We start from the raw sequence: 23,397 nt of genomic DNA on the forward strand, positions 1-23,397 counted from the left end.
GGCGGTTGGCCCCTCGGGCGTTCGAGTATTCCGAGTTCCACCGGTTATGCAAACTTGTCCCAGTGGTAGTAATTTCTCGCCAAGTCGAAACAGAGGTTCTCTCTCTGGCGTCGCGTGGCAAAAGTGGTCGGGTTATTAGCCGGAGCCTGTGGTGTAACGCCCGGTCCGTTCGTCGAGAACAAGAAGATACGTCATAATAGACGATGTTAGTTTTTAATTACACATTAAACATTTGCACAGCCGTGAGGATTCGTGTCGTTCCCACGAACGCTTTCAACGCTACCGAATGCCTTTTCTCTTGGCACGCCCGCCATTCGATTCCTTGCAATTTTCACGCTTGTTTACATGCTCTGAATGGTTATCGCGCTCCTCGTGCTTTTTCTTGCTGTCGTACACTCCCAGGGGGGACGGCGATCCCCATTCTAAAAGTGACTTCGTCGCGTCGAAAACTTCTACTTCTGCATCTGCGTTGCTGAATTGAGACGTTCATTTCGGAGAGGAAATCGAGGGAGCGTCAGGGTTCTTTAGATTCGAGAAATTGATCGTTAACGCGTTCCTTTCATGGACGTGTTAGCGGAATCTTTCCCAATGGCGGTGTTGAACGACTGATGGTGACGCAACGATGACACGGAATCGGAAAGGAAGGTAGGCTGACGAAAGGGAGCGAATCCGTCACGGTAACTTTTATTAGAAAAGTTCGCGGTGTCGCATCGAATTATGCACACAATGATCCGCGTCGTCGGGCTTCGACGGAAGATTTCTCGAGCGAATGGCGTCAAATAACCTCTGACGTTTCCCTGCTAAACGACCAATATTGGATTCTAATCGTGTATAGACTAACAGTTCCGTTTCGTAAACGAACAATTAAATAGAAAATATATAACGTATAATACTAAGACACGGATTATAAAAATCTTACAATTAATGTAACTTTAAAAAGAGAACAACTGTAATAGTGAAGAATGTAAACACGATAGGTTTCGTTCAACTTGTGCACGCTAACTGACCGACCAAAAAATTCTCAAAAAATATCTACGTCCATCGAAAAAGCTCGGTGAATATTACTTTAAAACTATTGGGAGTAATATAGATCAAATAACTTTATCAAATAAGATTGATACTTATGTCCCAAGATACTAGAGTTACGTACTAGAAGAAATATTATATTTTCTCTACTGGAAACATCAGAGCAAGACAATAATAATAATCGCTGAATCCTTGAATTATGCAAGCTTGTAATTCGGAATAGCAGCTCATCTGTCAAATGATAAAGTAAGATAAAGTAAAAGATAAATGTAATAATAATAATAATAGTAATAATAATAACAATAAATATCATGCGTTGGCATACTAAGACTGTTAGATACAGCTAGCCAAACTTTCTCGTATTCTCACACAATGAAACCCGAAATAGAGCGTAGTTAATCCATCCGTCAACCAAGTCGACGAAATATCTTTTCCAAGCTACCCACATCGCCCGTCCTCGACAGAAGCCGACCAAGCCATGCACGGATGAAATTCAAGGATGATTTGAATCGCGTGTAATCGTCCACAAGGTCGCAGACGACTCGTTTCCATTGGCGTCACGGTGCTAACGAGCAATTACAGTGAGTCCAGGCTCATGGAGGGCGGCTCAATTTTGCAGGCGCATCGATCGGATTGTGCAACAAGTTTTCAACGACGAGAAAGAGAATCGATCGAAGGTTCGACTCTGTCTCTCCGCCCTTCTAATCGTTCGTATCGATGAGAAAGCTCGGATTTGCAGCGGGGCATAAATCCGAGCTTAAACGACGCTCACCGCCATTTATAAAGCGGTTGCTCTGTCGCCTCGAAGTGCCTGCGCGTCGATTAATGGAATTCCTCGGCGACGTAGCGATCGTTCGTGCGAATAAATTCACGAAGGGTCGCCGGAGATCTCTCAGGGAAAAGCGGAGGAGGCCCTTTGCCCTTCGTCGCCACCCCGGCTGATCGTTAATGGGACTCTGACGGAAATTGATTCGCCGAGTAACGGCGAATGCGACGTTTAGCTACGCGCATCCTTCGATACTCGAGAATTCTCGATACAATAAGACTTGCCTGTGCGGCGAGCTCACGAAGACGGCTTTAGAAACGGCGGAGCTAATCAAATCCTGAATCTGTAGACGTCAGGGTTGCGACGAGCCGTGAAGCATAGTGTATAGCTCCGGAAAATATTTCGACATTTATCATAGAAAACTTTCAGATGTATCGTGTGCGTTATATGAGACGTTTCTAAATTTCATTGCCACTGTGATTGAAGGTTTGATACTGTAATTTGAAAGCAATCTGAAAATGTGTATAGAAGCTACAAGATATTTAGCGATATATAAATTTATCGAGTCTCGTAATGATACCATTACATTTCAAAACGTTTCATATAACTTACATGATATATTCATAAACTGTTTCTACCACTGTTCGAATATTTCATGAGAGACATTTACTTTATCTTTGAAATTAGTTCCTTTAGCAGAGAGTTTCAAGACGTTTGTTCTTTTCTTACGGATAGATGATTTGTCGAGGTTTTTATGCTTATGAATTGAATAAGGACTTTCTGCAAAGAAGTAAGACAAATAGAGAGTGTCCGTAGGTAAACACCTAGTGGATCAAAGCAACTTCTGCTCAGGATTTGTGGTATAGATAGTAGGCTTAGGCAGAGGCTATTTGTTGGCGGTCTGGAAAGGCTCAATTGATTGGGGTAGTTGTCCGGCAAACAAATCCCTATCCAATCCACTTTCTGTTCTGTATCTGCTTCTAGGAGTTTCGAACGCTATTTGTACAGATGTAACGCGGATCCTATCAGCCATTCCTGCAAAAGAAAAATTGGTTAATATGGAATCGTCGCGACTTCAATTTAGGGGTTGCAAATGGCCAATTTTGTTATGGAGACTGGATCTGTCGTTGAAATGAGACTTTTATCAAATTTATCATCGCCCCTCGTTGTTAACCGAGTTTTGACTGTATCGCGGCTTCTTAAACGGATTTGTTAAGACCCTGACGGTGATTCGAAATTGGTTCACGAAACGGTTGAACCACGAGAAAGCAATCCCTAGCGTAGGGATGCTAAGTAGGAAAGCAATTTTGCATTCCAAGATAGAGTGTGCCGGAGTGAAATTGGGAAATCGGCTGGTTTGCATCGCTAATTAATTCTAACTACACTATTCGCTGAACTTGCGAAACTTCGATAATCCTGTAGCTGGTTGTTCATCGTACACGTTTTCTTACGCGGATTAACAATCGGAAACAAATTTATTACGACCTGATACTTTCATTCCTCTTTTATTAGGCTGTGATATATAAAGTACCGTGATATTCGAAAATCGTTCATTCAGATTACACGAAGAAGTTGCTACTTGAATTAATAAAGGATTATTTTAATAAAACACGAACATGGTACTGCTTTCAATTTCATTGAAATACTCGCTAATCCGTCTTGATCTTTATCATCGTTTGTAAATCAAGGCACGTTCCCCGAACGCAACAATATCAAGAGGGTTTCTCGCAGAAAGAAAGACATTTGTAAGGGGGCAAGTAGCCGCAAACGATGGTGAAGCGTAGATCGCGCAAATGGACGAGATGAGGCCGTGGAAAAGGAGTTAAGAGACCAGCTGGCAAAAAGTCTGGAAGACGGCGAAGCCAAATTTCTTGCTCGACCGCAGCAAAGACAGCCGACATCGAGGCTAAAGAGAGCGAAACTCCTCGCGCAATTAGCAACGCCCGGCGTATACCGATAAAGTCAATTAACCTATCGAGTTAATGAAATACCCACTGACGATTAGCCCTCGTTTCCTTGCGACGAGCATCGTGCTCGGTGATAAGGGGATATACGTGACTCAAATTCTCCATTGTGGCCGACGTTATATCTTCGTATCCAAGGAATTAAAATGTTCACCGCGCTTGCAGGCGCTTTTACACGCTTTCCCACCTATCTCTCGTTTTAATGGACGATTCGTGTGCCTCTGGTAATTAACAAGGATAAAGACACAAGTGTGTGTCGTCAAAGTTTCACAGATATTTCGAAAGTTATATGATTTAATATACATATAGAACATTTGGTGTACGTTACGCGTGCGAATTAATTGATATTCTCCTTTGTGCATCACATAAATTACTGGCGGTACACGTAAAAGAGACCGAACTATCGTGATTAGAAAATTGAATTTACTACGGTTAATGCATTTCTTAGAGACTTTGCGCAACCCAGAAGAGTTGCCCGAGTGTTCGGCAGTGAAACGATTAAAACTCGGCGAAGTATTCAAGTAATTACAGAGCAAAATCGGTATCGAACCGCGTGCTGCCGCAGAAGGTTAATTGCTTTCGGTATTTTGCGCCCATAAAGCCCTCGCAGACAGACAGGATACCTTCTTGTGTGTACGTTCAGCCGTCGAAACTTCCAGTTTCCCTGCGGAAACTTCTTAAAAGCAGTATCGAGATGCGCAACGTTCGGCTGACGTTTAAGCAATTAACCGCTAATTACTCAGTCATTCATCGCACTTCCATCCTGTCGAGTTCGCAGAACTCCGACCTGACACGTTCAAAGCGAACAACATCTGACATATCCAGAGTAGAACGAGTCCAGTGATTCAATTTACACTCTCGACCATAAGTCACGGATCATTTGTCAATCTTAGACATAAGCTTTGATAAAATCTTCAAAGCATAGTCCTATTTCATTAACGTTCATTTTTTCATTGATCCGTCAAGGACCGGATAGCGCTTCATTGTTATGTTATAATCATTTTAATTTCTGTAAATTTCATAAAATTCTAATACCATCTATGCGAAACAAATAATGATAAGAGAAATATTAAACGAATCTGTAAAATTTCATATCACAGTCGCAATATTAGAGAAGCAAAATTCGATAATACAAGATAATTTAAAAAAAAATTGCAAATGAAACGTTTCGGTGACACAACGTTGATCTCTAGTGAGTCGTCAATAAACAAATAAATAATGCATAAATCTGTCCGGAGAAAAAACGAGTCGTCAATTGCAAATCACCAACCGGCCAACGATCGATCGTTCTAACGACCTGTGTGCGATCTCCATTCTATCAACGACACACCGTAAAGTTCCAAAGAGTAGTCCAGGCGGACTAAACGAAGCGGTCCATTCTGATCGGTCGTTCTCTGGTTTCGCGCGTCAAAAATAAAACGTCGCTTCCACCGTCAGTGACGATCTCCTCTCCCTTCCGTCGTCTATCGTCCTTTATGGGAAACCACGAATAGCTCGTAAGTTCGCTCGAGACCTCTCTTCTATGAATATCTCTCCGGGCGAGACAACGCGATATGCTTGCACAGAGAGGAACAGAGGAAGAAAGAGAGAGAGAGAGAGAGGGGGGGAAACGGGGAAACAGAGAGGGCGAAAGAGAGAAAGTGCAGCAGCCCTGCCGCAGACTCGGTGACGTGCCCGAGGGCACTGCACTCCACCGTCTTTCGACCAATATTGTGACACGCTCCAGATTTTCCGTGGCTTTATCACAACTTCCTTACCTCACAGAGTTCCCTGTTCATCTGTCATCATCAATGACACGACTTCGAGTGGATCCATCAACTTTTAATTTCTTGCCTCGTTTAATTTGTGATTTGTGGTGTGGTAAATTCATAGAAATTCTTAGACGTTAAAACAAGTAGTTACATTCACTTCTGGGTTAGATTCGTGTTTTTTAGATTTGTGATTCAAGAAAATATTTGCACATTTACCACGTGGATAACTATTATGGATACAATATGTTTTTTATGGGTAGACAGAGACTTGTTATGCACTTATGAAGAATTTGAATACGTGGAAAGCGTTTAGGGGATATATAATGTCCAAACACATACAAAATGTCCAAAAGTAAACTTCTGATAGTGATATAATATTTATTTCTAGAATGTGAAACAAATATCCATTTAGGTTTCATTTGTATTTACACAAATTCATAAAATGTTGTGTATACAAAAATTCATAAATATTAGGCGACTGTGGTAAATCTCTTGTACGAAATGTTGCTACAAATGATCCAATATCTTCTTAAGTTACTCGTGTTTCGTATACGTTAAAAACAGTACGTTAGTCCACTTCTAAAAGCGTCAACAAAATTTGGAGTGTAACTGATTCAGATTTTATGACAGAACGAGAGAAACATTGAACGGCGTAATAGAATAGCTATATTAATTTCGATGATTGAGCGACGACGTAGTTTGTCACAGTGTTGATAAAAAATCAAACTTTTTGACAATTATTACCGCGAAAAAATAATGCCTGTAATAAAGAAAGACCGTCACTCCGGGGAAAATAAATGACCCGTCGCTCGATGAAAATTGTAATTCGAATAAACCAACGGCGTACAGGAATAATGACACGCAAAATAACACGCTTGTCACGCTCGGGGATTGTCCAGTGCGTTCGCAAAAGCGCACAATGCTTCTCTGTTGGCATCACGGCTAACGTCGGCCGTGTCAATGCACGCAGATCTAATCATTTTCATTATCGAGTTGTAACGCCGCTCTAATTGATTGCAATGACATGTTTCTTTTATTACTGGCTTGAATTAATGCGCCACGCTTTGAAATCCTATATTTTATTCGTGCGCATTAACGCGGTATGAATGTCGTCGTGTGACTACTCGCTGCTTCCATCGGATAATTCGATTCGCGAATGAACGTGTAACACAAATCGAGAGAAAAATTAAAGGATGCTTTTCGATCTATAAAGCATTTCGGTTGGAATGAAAATAATAATGAAGGCAGAATACCGTGTACGCGTGCAAATCGGCTTTTTAATTTTGAATGATTAAACGAAGCTATTTATGGTTGTAATCCGGGAATTTTTATTTCCAAATATCCTCCTGCTTCATTTTGCGAATCGATGCAGTATGTATCATAATATCGTTCTGTAAGTAACGTCGTTTTTTACTTTGCAGTATGGAGTTCTGATTATAAAATAAAATCAAATTGTGGTTACTAAAAGCAACTAAAACTATTGCAAATAGAATTAATATAAACTGAACGACACTAATAAATGGCAAAAGAATTTTGTTCTATCGCGACCAAGTTTTGTATAATACGCTTCATATATTCATAAAACGTATCAACAAGTGTTCGAACAATTTCGTGAGTTGTTGTACGTCGTGGATTCAACGTGGCCGTAAACCTTACGAGAGGCTATATCACAGAGTCTGTGTGGAATATATTGCGTTAGCAAACCACGAATTCGACCTGTTAGCCGCACACAGTTAGGAGACAGGCTGGCCCGTCGTATACACGTCCGGCGTCTACACCTCTGGCTCTCAACGTGATGCGTCAGACGACTGAAAAGCAGACGTTTATATAACGAGGCAACTTTATGAAAAGCTAACTGTAACTCTGTCGCGAGTTCGGCCTCCTTCAGCTCTGTTTCACAGGACCGGCTGAAAGTGCCGTGACTTCTTCCAGTCTCCTTACTAATCAACTCCCTCGGCTAAACTCTCTGCTCGTCTTCGTCCCTCCGTCACTGTCACCGCGCTTTTCTGTCTATTCGCGGGAAAGGGAACTCGTTCATTGTTCTCGAGGGCAATTAAGATTTAAGTTATAGCGAAGACGCGTTCTCGCTTATCGTTACCGAACGTTTCGAGGGGAAGAGTCCCGCGTCCAGCGTTTCCTCGAACGACTTTAAACGGAGGGCTTAAAACGTGAGAAAAACGTGAAGCATCTGTTCGAGCGCTTCTCGAGAGGATATCGAGGGAGTTTACGAGTCTGTTAAACTCGTTAGAAACGGTGTCGAAACCCGAGCACGCTCTTTATACTCGATCAACGTGAGCATGACGCGAAATAAAGTGACAAGCGCGCAACCACTGTCGCAGATCATAATTACATAATAATTACATAATAATTATACAATGTTCAATATCGCAGCGTGATTTTCGTTATTTTAATGGTTACCGGCTGTAATTAATAATTATCATGTAAATATCCAATTGACGATCGTATCGATTTATCAGTCAACTCATTCAAGTGCGTTATTATTTCGCGTTTCCAAACAATACTTCACAATACTAAATTACAATAATTTGCTCTTGCAATTAACATACCCTCGACGTTAGCCCTTCGTCCAGTCAGCTTATATTTTCACCTGTTAATTACTGTGATTTTAATTCGTTTCGATTCGATCAGCCTCGATGTTGCTCGCGATGTTTCCTTTGATAATTAACCCATATCCTATTTCGTATCGTCTATCGTTCATTATCACAGACCGCTTTAATGTTTATCGTCATCTCGATTCATTTACTTCTCACGAGCGGAACGAAATTTCTCCATAATTGACACAGGGAGCAGAGCAAGAGAAGAATGGGGCAGCGCGCGCGCGAGAACCAGAATGGTAAGAGAACGGGGGCGCAATCTCTATACCCCAACTTCGAATCGTGCCCGAAATTCCTTGCCAATGGGAAATATCGCCGGGGTCAGGAATTATTCTGATGCGGTATTAAACGAGGAATCCTAAGATCACGGGATTAAGCCGGGCAAAATTCGGGCGTTGAAATAGTGTCGTCGCGTGACACATGCGCTATGCTCGGTCGCTGTCTTCGAATTATGAAATTGTGAAATTCGAAACGTTTCTTGAATTTCCGACGAGAGAGCCACGCTTGTTCATAGTGCCGTGAAATTAGCTACAACTAACAAACGACATACCATGCAACATCGTCGTTCGTTCCTATATATTATCATGAACTGTGTTAAGATTCACGGAGCAGAATAATCGACGGGCTCGGCATCAAAATTGGGAGAGCGGTCAGAGAGAGACAGAGACACGGAACGAGGTGAATCCGGATTGGCGGCGACACGAAATGCCACTCAGAAGTCAGGCGACGGGTCGGCGAGTGTCAAGACACTCCCCTTGAAAAGAGACGTCACAATAAAGTCCGGTGAAAGGGAACAGAGTCCGGTGAAAGGGAGCAGAGTCCGATTCCAGCGGGTTGGCTTGGAAGAGAAGAAAACGTGCCCCTGTCCCCATCGTGAAAAGGCCGGAAGCGAGGTCGCATCCGACTTTTTGTCGCTCGGTCTCGCGAGGAGACTCGTTAATACCTGGCTTCGGTGTTTCAGGCGTATCAAGCAAGCGCGTGATTCGCGCGACATCGCTAAGTCCGCCCTTTTGATATCTCGCCTCCCGATGATAAGCAGAAAAAGGAAAGGTGTATGCACGCGCGGTATGTCGAGTCTCGCCGCGTCGTATTTAGGTCGAAGCGACGCGACACCTCGGGGCGACATCACAGCGAGAAAAGACTCGTTCCTTACTCTCCTCGTTAGCGGCATCGGATTATTAAAGATTCATTATTCTTACAAAGGCATTGACCGCCGATATCCCCTTGGAAATAAGCTTCGTTATCGAACAGAGACTTGGATCTTATGAGAAGAATGGCGTGTATCGAACTTGGGTATCTTCGGTGTCCCGAACGCTCTTAACGTTTCCCTGATACATAATACGAAAGCCTGGAGAATCGATGAAAAGCTTGGAATCAGTAGTAGGGAAGGTTCGATAAACGTACACGCAACAAAAGCTTTTCCATACTTTCCAGAGTCCTCCTGGCCGCTTATCGCGTGTACCACGCGCAAACGATCTCCGAGAGGCATTTCCTCGCGAGATAATGCGGGAGTGGTCGATGAACAGATGAAAGGGAACCGGAGGGTTTGCCCCAGACAAAGCTGGCCGCGAAGCTAGAGGGGACTTAATGCGACGTTACTTTGTTTCATAAGTGTCCCCCATATCTGTCGGTCCCGAGTTAGGTAACTATTACTCGTATTTACCCGTCGTGAGTGTTTCCCCTTTCCCTCGTATCTTGGTTATACTTCGACATACGATCGCCAATGGTGCCGTTCGTGGCCGCAGGCCATTGTGAAACGCCGTCCCTCGTGTCACTTGTAACCCCTTTGTTCGAAGAACCTGGCTTTTGTCCATACTCACCAATTCCTATCCTATTTGCCTCATCTTGGAATTCATTTTCGAAAACGCTTGACGGATTACTTTGTTCTAAAAATCCATCGATACTGACGAAACGAGATTGGGTGGTAATTTTTCAACTGCGTGGAAATTTGTTACAGCTACTATTATCAATTCTGACAAAAGAATTTGTCGAACACATACCCCTGTGTTGCGACGTTAATAACTTTTCAAACTTTTCTCTCGTATAATTTTCATTCGGAATAGCTGTCTTTTATAGAGCAAATTAAATGTTCCTTTTTACAGAGTGGATGTTGAAGCCTCCGTTGATTATTATTATTCTACTACTACTGCGTTCAGTTTCCGAGAAATTTCCAATGTAAGATCGTTTAACGTTACGATATTGTAAAATATCTCCGTGCGATATTAAACGAACGCATCAACGAACGCGTGTTTCGTCGAGGAAAATCGTGTCAATGGCGACACGAATCAACGGAGCGAGAGAAATAAATTCAATTAAAAAGCTGAGAAATCATTATTTCTTTCTTCTTTTTATTTATCTTACTTCGACAAAGAGTTACGAACGAAGGGGAAAGATACTACCCGTCCTTGTCGCGAAACTAGCTATTTCTCGAAACTTTAAGACGCTCCAGAGGCGATCGCATTAAGTCGTCTGCCACTTTATCGGAATTAAATTAGCAGAAGCTAGCTCTCTTTTTCACGAAAGAAACGACGACGATGCGAAAAGATGTTTTCATTGCGAAAAATTCGTTCCCGTGTCTCGTATATCCACTCGCGATTTTATCACCCTCTCGTAGTTTTGCACACGCTCTTGATTTGTCTTCTGCAATTTCAAGTGCAACTGATGATTCGAATGCGAAAAAATACATATTTTCCTTCAATTTCCACCTGGATTCAGCGGAGAAAACTTTGTTGTTGTTTCTTAATTGAATTCTGAAGTTCTCGAATCTAATTTAACTTGGTCGTCGGCAACGAAAATGGTAGCGGAATCGTAGGAATTGTTGATAAAATAGCTGGTATTGTTGCGCGACGAACACGTCTCCTCAAAATAACTCCCTTCTTTACCTATTTTTTAATTAACGTGTTGTTCCAGATATCTAGATGCAGCTAAACATGAATATCGACGAGCTCGAACAAAACGAGCAGAGACACTGGAAATCCCGGGACGGCATCGTTAGCTTGGTAACTGGAAACCGCGAAAAGTCTGCTCAGACTCGCAGACACTGCGCTCCTCCGTCCGGAATTTGCAGATTCGTCGATACGTTGGCTTTGCATGATCAAATATCGTAATGAAGTGGCGAAAGCAGCTCAGCGCGTCAGCTCGTAAATGCGAATCAAAGCTGACGATGCTTCGCGTGTGTATGTACGCAGGACATGCTGGTTGAAACTACATCTGGCGCAAAATCATCAGAATTTCACCAACAACATTGCAACGTTCTCTCGTGCTCGATCGAATGGAACGGTATCCCGTGTTTGGAAAGTCGTACGTGCGTGTAATGAAAAACGACGATATAATATCAGAAATAACGTTATCGCAAACCGTTCAACGGCGCGTGTGGATTAGTGAATAAAATCATATCAATACTTCGTTACAGCACTTCCATTAATAGCGCTCGAGTATCACTCGAAATATTCGAAGGAAAAAAGGCTGAACGTCCATCATCTCTTCCTCCGAAGCGATATAAACGGGTTATTGGTCCGAAGCTGTTCACGAACCGATCGTCTCGAGGAACTAATTATTTCTGATTTCGATGCTACCGTGATTTCCGTGGAAATTGGCTGCTGGAGTACTTAACTCTCGCACTCATCAGATATCACGCGTGTTCTATTAACATATGCCTTGCAAGAGAGCTCATAGCCCGTCATTCAGCCCACTGGATAGCTACAGAGGCAGAAAGAAACGAAGAAGCCCGAATGGATAGAGAAAGAGAGGGCTCTTTGTACTTCGCAGCGCGAGCTTCATGCCATCGCCAATCTCCAACGATACAAAAACTTAATGCTCGCGAGCTTCCTGCTTGGTCGTCGCAGTTTTTCTAACTGTACGGACCTGATCGACCTTTTCTCTTCTCGTCGCCTCGTTTCATCGTGCGTTCGCTCTAGAAGAGAGGACAAAGTGATCTCGAATTAATGGAACACCCTTTGTGTCGGGCTGCGTCGCGCGGAAACAAAAATAGGTAGTGTTTAATTGAAAAATACGCTATTATTCGGTAAAGACTTAGGCAAAGAGAGAGAGCAACCATTGTCATTTGCATTTTCACCGTTTCGTCACGCTTTTTCTTCAATTTTGGTTGACGCGGCGAGCGCTAGCCGCAACGTCCCGAGGCTCGTCACACGTTTTCGCTGCCAGCTACCGCGATTTTCAAAGCGCTTTTTGATGAACTTGTGATTGGAAAAAGCGTATTTCTACCTCGCTTGTCACTTACTCGAAGTGCTTTTTTCTTCCCCTCCCTTATTTTCCAATTCTTGCTCTTTTAAAGTATTTTTTCCATGAAATATTTTTAATTATACTCTTGGCACCTTTCTCTAGCGAGATACAGTAGAACTCCGTTTATATAAATCTGCGGGAGACAAACAGACTCATAGTGGAAGCAGGCAACCTGCAAAGTTTAACTAACTCTGACACAAAATATATATTTTGAGATAACAAGGAAGATTGTGAATCATAAACTTCAATTAATCAGGCACTAATTACAAGTAACATTTCGTCCGTGTAAATAAAGTTCCACTCTGTCCGAAAAGTTTAACATTTCATTCGAATTAAATAAGCCATTCCATTTTAACGTAACTTAAAATGATTACGTGAGGGATTGCAAGTACTTACGATAGTGAAAAAGGAGGAGAAAAACGGAAAGCATCGTAGCCAGCGCACAGAGGAATAATATCTCGGAAGACATTAATCACGGTGAAAATATTAGTCAAGGAGCCGTTAAGATGCGGCATTGTCTTATTGCAAAAAAGTTTGATAAACGAGCCGGTTTGAAATATCGTCTCTAGGAACGTCATCCGCGAAGATATTTCGTGATACATCACATTATCGCGCCACGATTAAGCGTGATTTTCCATGCGAATCGACCGCTGAAAGGTCTCGCGCGCTATCTTTTTGCCATCTGCGAAATGAACGAGAATTATCATTTTCTTGTTCGGTGCTCTTAAAATCGACAAAGGTCACCGCATGTCCAAAAAAAATTTCCATACGAGTCAGTGGATCGTAGTTAACGTTTAGTGGAAAATTTCAATTGTGGAAATCGGCTGTATGGTCGTACCAGGCATGATTCAGCCTTTTAATGAAATAATGGAGAGGAATAACCCTCTCTCAGCCCGAAATCAGATTGCACAAATTCTCGAGCGCGAGCAGGGGAGATCTGAAGCGCGTCGATCTACTACGACTGCTGTGTAAATTTCCCCTCTCTTTCTCTCCTCCTCTTCTCTTTTCTTCTCTCTCTCTCTCTCTCTCTCCCTCTCTCTCTCTCTTTGGATTCTATCGGGGATCCTCTATTCCCGGATATAAATTATCGTCCACCATCGGACGGGATACTGGTTTATAGGCTGGGGGCCGAGCACACGCACATGCCGCATACTGAGGAATTATTTTAATGCGAGGGGCTGGTCAATGCGTTTTAATGTCACTTGGCAAAAAATCAGACCATCGACCAATCGAAAAATCGAACATCACACAGGCATTCTATAATAGACTTTACGTATACTCGGGTTTTTGTATCGTTTGATTACTTCTCTGCATTATTACGAAGAGGAGATGGAAGAGGAACGAGCGTCAAAGAAAGTCGGAGCTGAATAGCTCGGCGTCTCGATAGAAAAATAAACCGTAAGAAACTTTTTCCTCCCGCGTCGTTCGATTTTTAGTAGCACCAGTCAAACAGCGCCTTAGAAGCAACTACTCCTTTGACCTGATTCGATTTTTTCGCAATCCGTGTCACGAGCAATTTCTGTGAAATTTGTTTCTTGATCTTGCACGAATTTCCTGTGTTGCGACGCTACGGAGACAATTTTGACGATATTTCCATCCTGCTCTTCGCAAAATATATTATTTCTCCTTGTTTCAGCGAGAAATAATGGGGCGGGAAAAAAGAGAGGAGAAACGCGAGAACACGGATGAACACCTCATGAGACGTAATTATCCGAGTTATTCTGTTCTAAGAATCTTAACATTTTTACGAACGAATCGATGATTAGAGGAAACGCAAATCATCTTTCGTTTCCTTCGCTCTATCGTAAAAGCGACCTGCTTTTACTTCGCTGTAAACGCAGCAGTTTTTAAGAAGACAACCTTATTCCCTTGTAAAATCTATCTCTACGAGCACTCGCCGGAAATGCAGACGGGAATTTCTCTAGAGAGGATGTTCCTCCACCCATAAATTTTATGCAAAATTGGTTTGCTTGTTCTATGTCTGTGAGACAAAACGTCAACGAAATAAAACTTGCACGTATCAGCACAGCCGTTCATCATACACGACATTTTTATCTTCGAACAAAAGGGACCATAGAAATTCTTCGATAATCTTTCCAGGATATATCTATGTTATCCCGTGGTAATGGTATTTCATAGAAAAATCCTTCTTCGAGGTATATTAAAGAAATGGAAAATGAATAAAAGTGAGAATTTTTAGCACTCTCGGTCACATTGGTTACATTTGCCTGACATTTCAATTTCAAGAACATGTTTTAAGTTGTATATTCTTCAATTTACATTCTAATATTTTGCTTACATATTGTACTTATCATATACTTGAAGAAACATTCAAATATATTGTATACAGCTCTTGAATGATTAATCGTACCAACTTCGTTCGTCAGAAAATGATCTATTTAGTTAATCCTTATCATCTTGGAAACACTCTCTGTGGCGTGTACTATGGTTGGACTGTGAATTTTTATAGAAATTCATACTCACACGATCATAACGCTAAACCACTGGAACATGAATAGAAATTTCTTTCACCCTCGAAATATTATTACGAGTACATATTTTACTTTGGATACTTTGTATGCTTTTTTGCACATTATGTACATTTTCACATTTTCACATTTTCCCTTATTTAAATTTTCAACAAACGTACAATAAACATCCGCAGTTTAATTATACTAATTTCCTTCGAACTCCATGTGTAACAATATGACGAGTTTACCCCGCAAATAAAAAAATATAAATATTCGCAACGTAGGCAGGTGTGACCACTCCTCTTTAAATAATAATTTATCGTATGATTTTGCTGATTCTGATCCGTGTTTAAAAAGGTTGATTACACGCTCTATTCGTCGCAGAGAACTGTCTGCCGACGTAAATCGAATGAAAAAAACGGGACGCATGTGGTGTACATAAAATATAATATTCAGCAAACTCGAAATTATGCAAAAGTTGTTTTGCCGTGTTACAAATGGGAGAGAGAGAGAGAGAGAATTCGTGGTATGCCACAACGAAATAAACGGAACAAGTGCGGACATTATTCTCAGTGACGCGGCAACGTTTCAATTAGTCTGCATCGGAAAATTTCCTCGTTATAAATTAGCAAATTAATCGATGGCAGAAGGCACGCCATTCACCTTTCTCTCTGCGACGCCAATTTAAAATTGCGTTTAATTAAGTTAACACCGCGATTCGCGGACCGGTTCACGTCGTCGAGCCAAGCTTTTAACGTCCGTTTCCTTTCTTGCGCGTGAAATGAAACGACATCGCGTCCGTGTTCTTCGACATCGATCGCTTTTATTCCAAGGTAAAGATATTTTTTATTGTCTCGCGATCGTTATTGAAACGATTTCTTTCTGCTTCTCCTTGAAAGGCATCCGTCGAACAATGCTAGAATAATGAAGCCGGAATCCTTTCTTATTTAGTCGATAAAAGAATCTGCAGTTTCTTTTTGTTGCTCTCCGCTCTTAAATTCGAACGCAGTGACTTCAGCAGCTTCCATCAAAGTTTTCAGAATTCGTTAAACCTTCCAGAAAGTTTATAACCGCTTTTCAGACAGTCAGAAATACATAAAAAATAAAAATCTTCGTGTTTCATATTTACACCCCGATCAAAAACGTTAGGACACTTGCAGGAAATAAAATAAACCACAAAAAATTCTCGAAACTCGTTGAAACATCTGCAATTATTATATTTCGTTTAGAACCTCGTCATATAAAGAATATTATAAAAAGTTTCACTAATTATCACAGTTTTCGTAAATTTTCCTTTACGTATTCTGAAACATTGTTTTAGACAAATATATAGTTCGACTCAATTCGCACGTTCTATACGGAATCGGTAAGTGCCCTAATACTTACTAACGACGGTATACGTTACTTAAACCGTTCGTTTTAACGAGAATTGAAAACGCTATCGAAAACGAGAGACGTGACCGTTATTATACTTACCGCGATAACAATCGCCGTGGGAAAACGGTCCGCCCTCCGAGGCATTACATAAATCTGCATGCTTCTGATCGAACCGTTACTCTCGGGATAAAGGCAGCAAGTTCTCGCAACGGGTTTCGATACGCTGAACACTGCAATCATCCGGTATTGTGTGTTATTTTATAGGAACACGTTCGCGTTACGTGTTCCTCCCACCGTGGTAGCTTTTCCCCGAAAGGCGTCGAACGTGCGATCGGAGCGTGTTCAGTTGGTTAATCGCGACGAACGATGGCGAATGGAAACCGAGCTTTTCAGCCTGTCGACGTTAAGGGCCGCGTTTCTGCTTCATTACTGAATTCCACGCGAGAGGACACAATGAAGTAAAAATACAACGAAGGCAGCTACGGGTGCTGCATGAATGTAAATCGATGAAGAGAAATCTTGCAAGCTCCAAACGAAAAAAAGAAGAAAAAAACGAAGAAGAAGGAAAGAGAGAAGAAGTTTATTGAAAAAAAATCTCCAAGTCATCGACGAAGAATGAAATTCTGCTGAGAGGTTCGAAAGGATACGCGACTTTTCATACATTTCGCGAAAGTCACAACGTGATTAAAACGTTCAATTGAAATCGAACGTTATTTCAGCAGAAAAGCGAAGGAAACGTTCTTGGCGCTTGATTACCAAACAAATGGGTTTTCTTTCTTTGATCCCGGAATTATTTCCATCTGGCAGGCGAACTGGTGTACGTCGTAATGGCGTTCAGAAACGATAAACAAAGAAAACGCAAATTCCCATGGCGCTTATTAATTATAAAATATCATGTACAATGAGAAACTTCGTACAGAAGTTTTACCGTTGTTTGGACGCTAGGAAAAACCGGTTGCACTGCACTAATTAATTTCACTCGCTCCTTATCTCTCTCTCTCTCTCCCTCTCTTTCTCCCTCTCTCCCTCGTCATTATTTCCGTGGAGAAATTAAAGAGCGCCGATTTCTCGGACGTTTTGTCGGCTTCGCTTCGATAAATTTTTAGCCAGTGGAAAAATGGCCGAGCGGAGAAGCTTTGTTGGTAATTGTTCTATTATATCGCACCACCATCATGAACTATAAAATTTCGGCGCTGTCGTCGTTTGTCTTTGCGAGAACGTTTATACAGAACGAAGTTACAAATTTCCTTTCATTCATCGTGTCACTGCGTTATGCTTGAGACGATTTGAAAATTGCAGTGGAGAAGTATGAAAAGCACAATTTTGTTGATTTCTTTAACTTCCATGTTATTTAATAGTCAAAAAGGGAGTAGTTATCGCTTCCCTTAAAAAGAGGAACGACCTATTCTCAACCCACAAATACTAAAAACTATTTCACATAGTGTTATGTAAGAGCCATCGTATGAGAATCAATACCTTTCGAAAGAGCTAAGAAATCAATATTTTTGATGTACATACGTTTCGAAAAGAACTCCACAACCAAATTCGATAAAAATCCAATTTTGGTAGTATGTGACTGGTTGACAAGGCATTGGATTTTAAAATGAAAAACAGAAAACTGTCACATAACGTGTCTTTTTCGTATGATTCACATTTACTTGCAAAGAACGCTTTCTTCGTCGTATAAGAATGGATGTTAGAATGGGTGTACGAAGACACGAAAATGGCACAATGGCAGCTGGCAGGCCGTGTCGCTGATCAGTCGACAACCGCGATGGCATTAACGACAGCCTGAAGGCGTTCGCGTTTTCGCCTGGCCTCATCCAAAGGCGCGGAAAGCATTGAATCGACTGTCATAACCATTCGCGATTTCTATACGTGGATAGATATGTGAGCGCGATGAAAGAGAGCTTTGAGAGGGGGTTCGCCCAACTTATCGCCGCGAAGAAAGCGGCGCAGCCGTGAGAGACGGGCACACACGCTTCAAAATCCACGGTAAATATGCGCGACAAACGTTTCTCTTACGGAAAAGAGAACCTTTGACGCTCGTATTCGGAGCGTACGGGGCGGAAATTCTCACGTGGGAAAGCTCGACGTAGTCTGATTGCACGCCAGAAAACTCCTGTCAGGGACAGGTCTTCCAGATATTTTTCAAATAAACAGGTCTCCTTGGTTTACAATTTAAACTTGGTAAATACTCTGAATTGAAACAGCATGTTTTAAATAATTTGGTCAAACTGCATTTGGCAATGCGATAATATCGTTGAAATTTTCTCTGAATAAAGAGAAATTTTGAATTCTGACTGTTCAATATACGCGAGAAGAATGCTGATCGGTTTGCAATTTTTCCGTCCTGAATCACGTTTCGTAACACAAAACGTCGTAGAAAATGCCAGAGAAACGAGCGTGGTTTTAACAACGAGCAATTCGCCAAGTTGTGCGAATCCACAAAGAGAAAGAGCTTCCGCCAGTTTTACGTACTTGCAGTCACGACTTTCGGAATCTGATAAATCATCTTTTCGTTCGTCTTAGACAGTCTGTCAAAAAATGTCTCAAGTGCTTAGCGTATCATTTATAATGGAATAGCAATTTTGGGAATTTGATAGCCAACGAGTAACGTCATTTTGTCGAAGCATAAAATTGCGAAAATTTTACGGTCGACGAGTGCGATGAGATAAAACAAAAAAGGACTCGAAGGGCGAAAAAATAGTGGGTGGCGAGACTATCGTCACGGTTAGGCGAGATATCCCCGATGAGAAGTGGCGGAAAATCTCACGGACATGCCAAAGAGAGCTGTCCACGCTATTTATCCAATTTCAAACGGCACAGGTGGTGCGCAGCTTAGTAGCGGCTCCCAAATGCGACGGACGCATCATACGGTTAGGGTGCTCGAATTAATCCTCTTCCGGTACCGCTTCATGGTATCAGCGGATATCTCAAAAAATGCCATGTTTCCTACGGTAATCTGGGATAATACACAGAGAATTGGAAATTCGGCACGCCACTTTCCGTCTAGTGTTTGCCTCGTTTGTTCCCCAACTTCATTCATAACATCGAGCACATGTTTTAAAAAGGTAAACTTATAGGAGAAATAAAAAATTACAACGGACTTGATGAAATTCGAGAATATTGCCACGCAGAATAGAGTAATTTTGCGGCATGTTTGTCTCGAACTGCGTGATGCAAGGATTTCCAGGTATTGAACTAACATCCGTACTATACGATTATATATACGTTCATACATATGTATATGACATGAGAGCAACAACAGAAATTTGCAACGAAAGACTGACAATGAAGGTTTCCGTTCCTCGTCAAAACGTTTCAGAAGAAGAATCGAGAATATTCGTTTTAGTATCTCATCCATATACACTCTCTAACTGCGCGTGTCTTTCCATAAATAACAATTTCAGCGTCACGTCGCGCTTTAAAGGAGTTTTACTACTAGCACGAACGATAAAAAAGCGTCTCGCGATATTTCGGCGATGAATAACGCGGCGGTTCTTGAAAACACGATTTTACGAGTGCACCCCCCTTTTCTTTTGCAACTTTTCTACCTTGGAAAACAACGGGCAGGGAGATAAAACAAGGAAAACGGTGAACGAGAGAGAGAGAGAGAGAGAGAGAAAGAGGAAGGGAGGGAGACGAGGTGGATTCTGCGCGGAATTGTTCTGACCACGAGGAAACACCGGCGGGAGGCCGGTCCCCTGGGCGCGATAATTTATTTCCTTTACAATTCCGTCAGTACAATGCCGCGTGTTAAAATATTACCCGAGCTTTATAACCGCGCGCATCCCCCTTTCCACTTCTTTCTTTCTGTCTTCGGCGAGATAGGAGGCACACGCGTGTACGTATTTCATCCAACCTTACGTCGCTAGACTTGTGTGTTATTCAAACGTTTGCTATTTGTAATCGCGTTTGGGAACGTTCGGGGGATTCTCGTATCGCATTCACGATACGCGAGTACAGCGTCGAATAAAAACACGAGTTGTGAATTTCAAAACGCGGGAACCGCTGCACTGGTGAGGGTTTTGTAGGATGATTTAGAACACGGAAATAAAAAAGCAGAAGAATCCGAGAGATTTTGAAAATGATCAAATATAATAAGTTTGATAATTGACATTTTGTTTAATAGAAATTAATAATTTGTCGAAATTGCGTTAAATTTAATGAAAGTATATCGGTTAACAGGCATTCAGCGTGACAAATTATAAAAGGCTTTAACTTTTAAAAAAAGTTCAACGTGCCTTTCGTATAAACGATGGAGTTTTCAACTTAAGAGTCTTCAACTCAAATCCCCAGTTAGTCAGGTTTCACGTTTTCTTCTATTTTCTTTGCCATGCTCGAAATTTACCTCTCAGAGGTTACAAAATTTTCGAGCGGAAGTTTTCTTCGTACTCGAGAGGAGAAAAACCGTACGCTAAACGGAAAGTAGTAGTTGTGCATAAAAATTGTAGAAAAAACACGCGTACCAGCTGAAGGTGAGTGAACGTCACTTACACATCGATGGGGCGTAACAACCTAATGTTATTGGTATTAGTGACTCTGAAAATGTTGGCTAAAAAAGGCGAAGATTGATGAGGGTAATCGGAAAAACAAAACAGTAATAGGAAGTTATAAAAGAAACAAACACGTTCGGTAGTTGTACGGGGAGAAATGCAACAAGGGCGAAGTTCGCCAAGATTCTGAGACCGATGGTGGACGTGTTCTGAAAGAATGCCTTTGGGTGTCGTTCCGCGTAACTTCGGGTCGTCTTTCAGGAGAAAGTTAAAGACTTGAACAGAAGAGCGAAGGATAAAAGACCATATTGCGGTGCCGAACTTGGGCCAAAGTTTCTGCAAGTCACAGTGTCTGGCCATAATAATGCGGGGGAAAAGAAGCTTCAACATAGGAAAAGATAGAAAGAGAGCACTTTGTACCTGACTTTCAAACTGATGCAGGGGATATTGTTTCAAACCCCATAGCGTCCTGCTTGACGTCGACAGAGGACCGATGTAATAATTCAGACTTTCCTCCGATACCAGCTAGAGGAACAAACGAGTGGAAGAATGAGGTGTCTTCGATCAACATGACTGAGATTTCACCCTCGTTCGTCTTTGAAACCTGCCTCAAAGAAGAAAACATGAGCAGACGATTATTTCAACGTTTTCTATTTTCTCTTATACGATAACTTCCGGTGCACGGTGAAAAATCCGAGAATGGCAGTCCAGAACTACGAAGCCAACTGTAAATAATAGAAACCTGCTCGAAGCAAAGAACGTACACTTCCGTTCGTAAATATTAAGACATGCTGTAAATGATTTCACAAGTCTGATTTATAGCGTTGAACTGTTTCATCAATCTTCAATTTTTTTCATAATCTTTACATCAACGATGTCTATTTCGTTCTAAAATTCTTGCAAATAATTTCACGATTTGTTGCCACGTACTTTGGATCGTTACCTTGTACAAATACAAAATTCTAACAATTTGGGTTAATCACAACGATTTATAACAAAATCAACAGATATCCTAATATGTATGAACAACGAGGCTACATATTTGAAAGTAACGATTTCTTAGAACGAAACCGCATTAATATCATAGTAAACGGTAGAAAATCGAAGTCATTTCCTTCTATAGCGAAACGTCACACGAAACAGGCCGAACTGCAGGAGACTTCGCGGCGGAGGCAACCAGGCAAACTCAATTCCTGTTCAATCCCGTTTTACAACCACTTAATGACATCACGTGCACATAGTACGGGGATTCGTTGCGCGCGGAAAACGAGGCAGACTTTGTCGCCGAAAGGAAACTGGTCTAAATGGAAGGGCGAAGTGTCTTCGATCAACGCGCTCGTAATTGTCTTCGCCACGGCTGAGTCCTTTACCTCGATAATACAAAACGAAAACGAAAACGAAAGGAGACGATTCTTTTGTTCCTTCATCCAGCAGGGCGATGAATACCAGTTTCAGACCCAAGCAAGCAAATGGGAGGGGCGGACGACGTCGCTGCATCCAGGACGATCACAGTTTATGATGCGAGCACAGGAATACTAATCATCGATTGGAACGAAGGTCTCTCTTAGAGGGTCGATCGGTGAGATACAGAACACTGTATTCTACTTACAACTATAGACAAGTTATGCTCGTCTAGAGTAAATCGGCTGTCATTGATCTTGGACAGCGGGGAAATTAGCGGCTCTTCAGTTAGGACGATGTTTGAGAAGATATCGTTACATAAAGTTGCAGGTGTTTTCGTGAATTTTAATTTATCTCGCTTGCTTGTATCATTGTTTAATTTTACAATAAAAGTGAACTGGGGCCTATCTGTTTGATAATACTCATATTGTCCTGACGAAAACTGTACCGAACTACAAGGATCAGGAAGAAATTAGTAATATAGTAATAATAGTAATTAGAAAGTAAGTAATATATTAAAACTCACTGTTTCCTATTGCTCTGTCTTGTCAACTTCTAAATATAAGTATTTTGGAGCAAATTTATTGTTATAATTCATTTAAAGTTCTATAACCCAACAACGACTTTTACTAGGAACAGTTCGTCTCTATATACAAATAAAAACGCATAATGACAAAGGAAAATTCTGAATTAACTTGTCCATTCTGTCGAACAAAATCCGAAGCGACTCTTTCCAATTCCATAACGATTCTCCGTGATTCAGCATCCAACAGCAGCAATTTCCTCGACACTCATCTTTTAATCCCGGAGAGTACGCGACCGACTCGGTCGACTGTCGTTTCTCAAAGTGAACGAAGAAAAAGATAGAGCTGATCGCGAACGAAAGAGGTGACCGTAATCTTGGCGTATAGGGGCGAGATAAACGCGGAATAACAGCAGAGGCCGTTGTTCTGCGATATAATACAACCGGAGCAAGATGGAAACAGTTTTGTTGCCTTTAAATGCAAACGGTACGAACCAAGCGTGACGGATAATCCGATGCTCCCGGGGAATGTCGTATCGCGCATTATTTTTCTCTGTCTCCGGGAAATTTCGAAGTGACTGCGCCTCGGGAAAAATCTCGACGCGATTCCACTGAATTTACCGCTTCTCCGGAGCACTCGTTTCCAGCCAAATGACACGAACACGGTTTGTCGCCAGGGAATTTAATGAACTAGAAATCTTCTTACAACGTTTTAGATATACACACCATAAGTACATAAGTATTGGGACACTTGCAGAAACT

The 23,397-nt window shown here is 41.7% G+C and overlaps 1 protein-coding gene and 1 long non-coding RNA gene across 3 annotated transcripts in view; one reads left to right on the forward strand and one right to left on the reverse strand.

The window, feature by feature from the left end:
* Positions 1-23,397, forward strand: part of LOC100740070 (chaoptin-like) — an 89,051-nt gene that overhangs the window by 21,587 nt on the left and 44,067 nt on the right. The window lies entirely within an intron of this gene.
* LOC117152287 lies at positions 14,539-16,442 on the reverse strand. Its single transcript, XR_004462625.1, has 2 exons — positions 16,312-16,442; positions 14,539-15,887 (listed from the first exon to the last, which is right to left on the reverse strand). It is a non-coding gene; the product is annotated as an uncharacterized LOC117152287 (long non-coding RNA).

Source organism: Bombus impatiens, unplaced genomic scaffold (assembly GCF_000188095.3).
Source record: "Bombus impatiens unplaced genomic scaffold, BIMP_2.2 scf_1002, whole genome shotgun sequence".
NCBI lineage: Eukaryota > Metazoa > Arthropoda > Insecta > Hymenoptera > Apidae > Bombus > Bombus impatiens.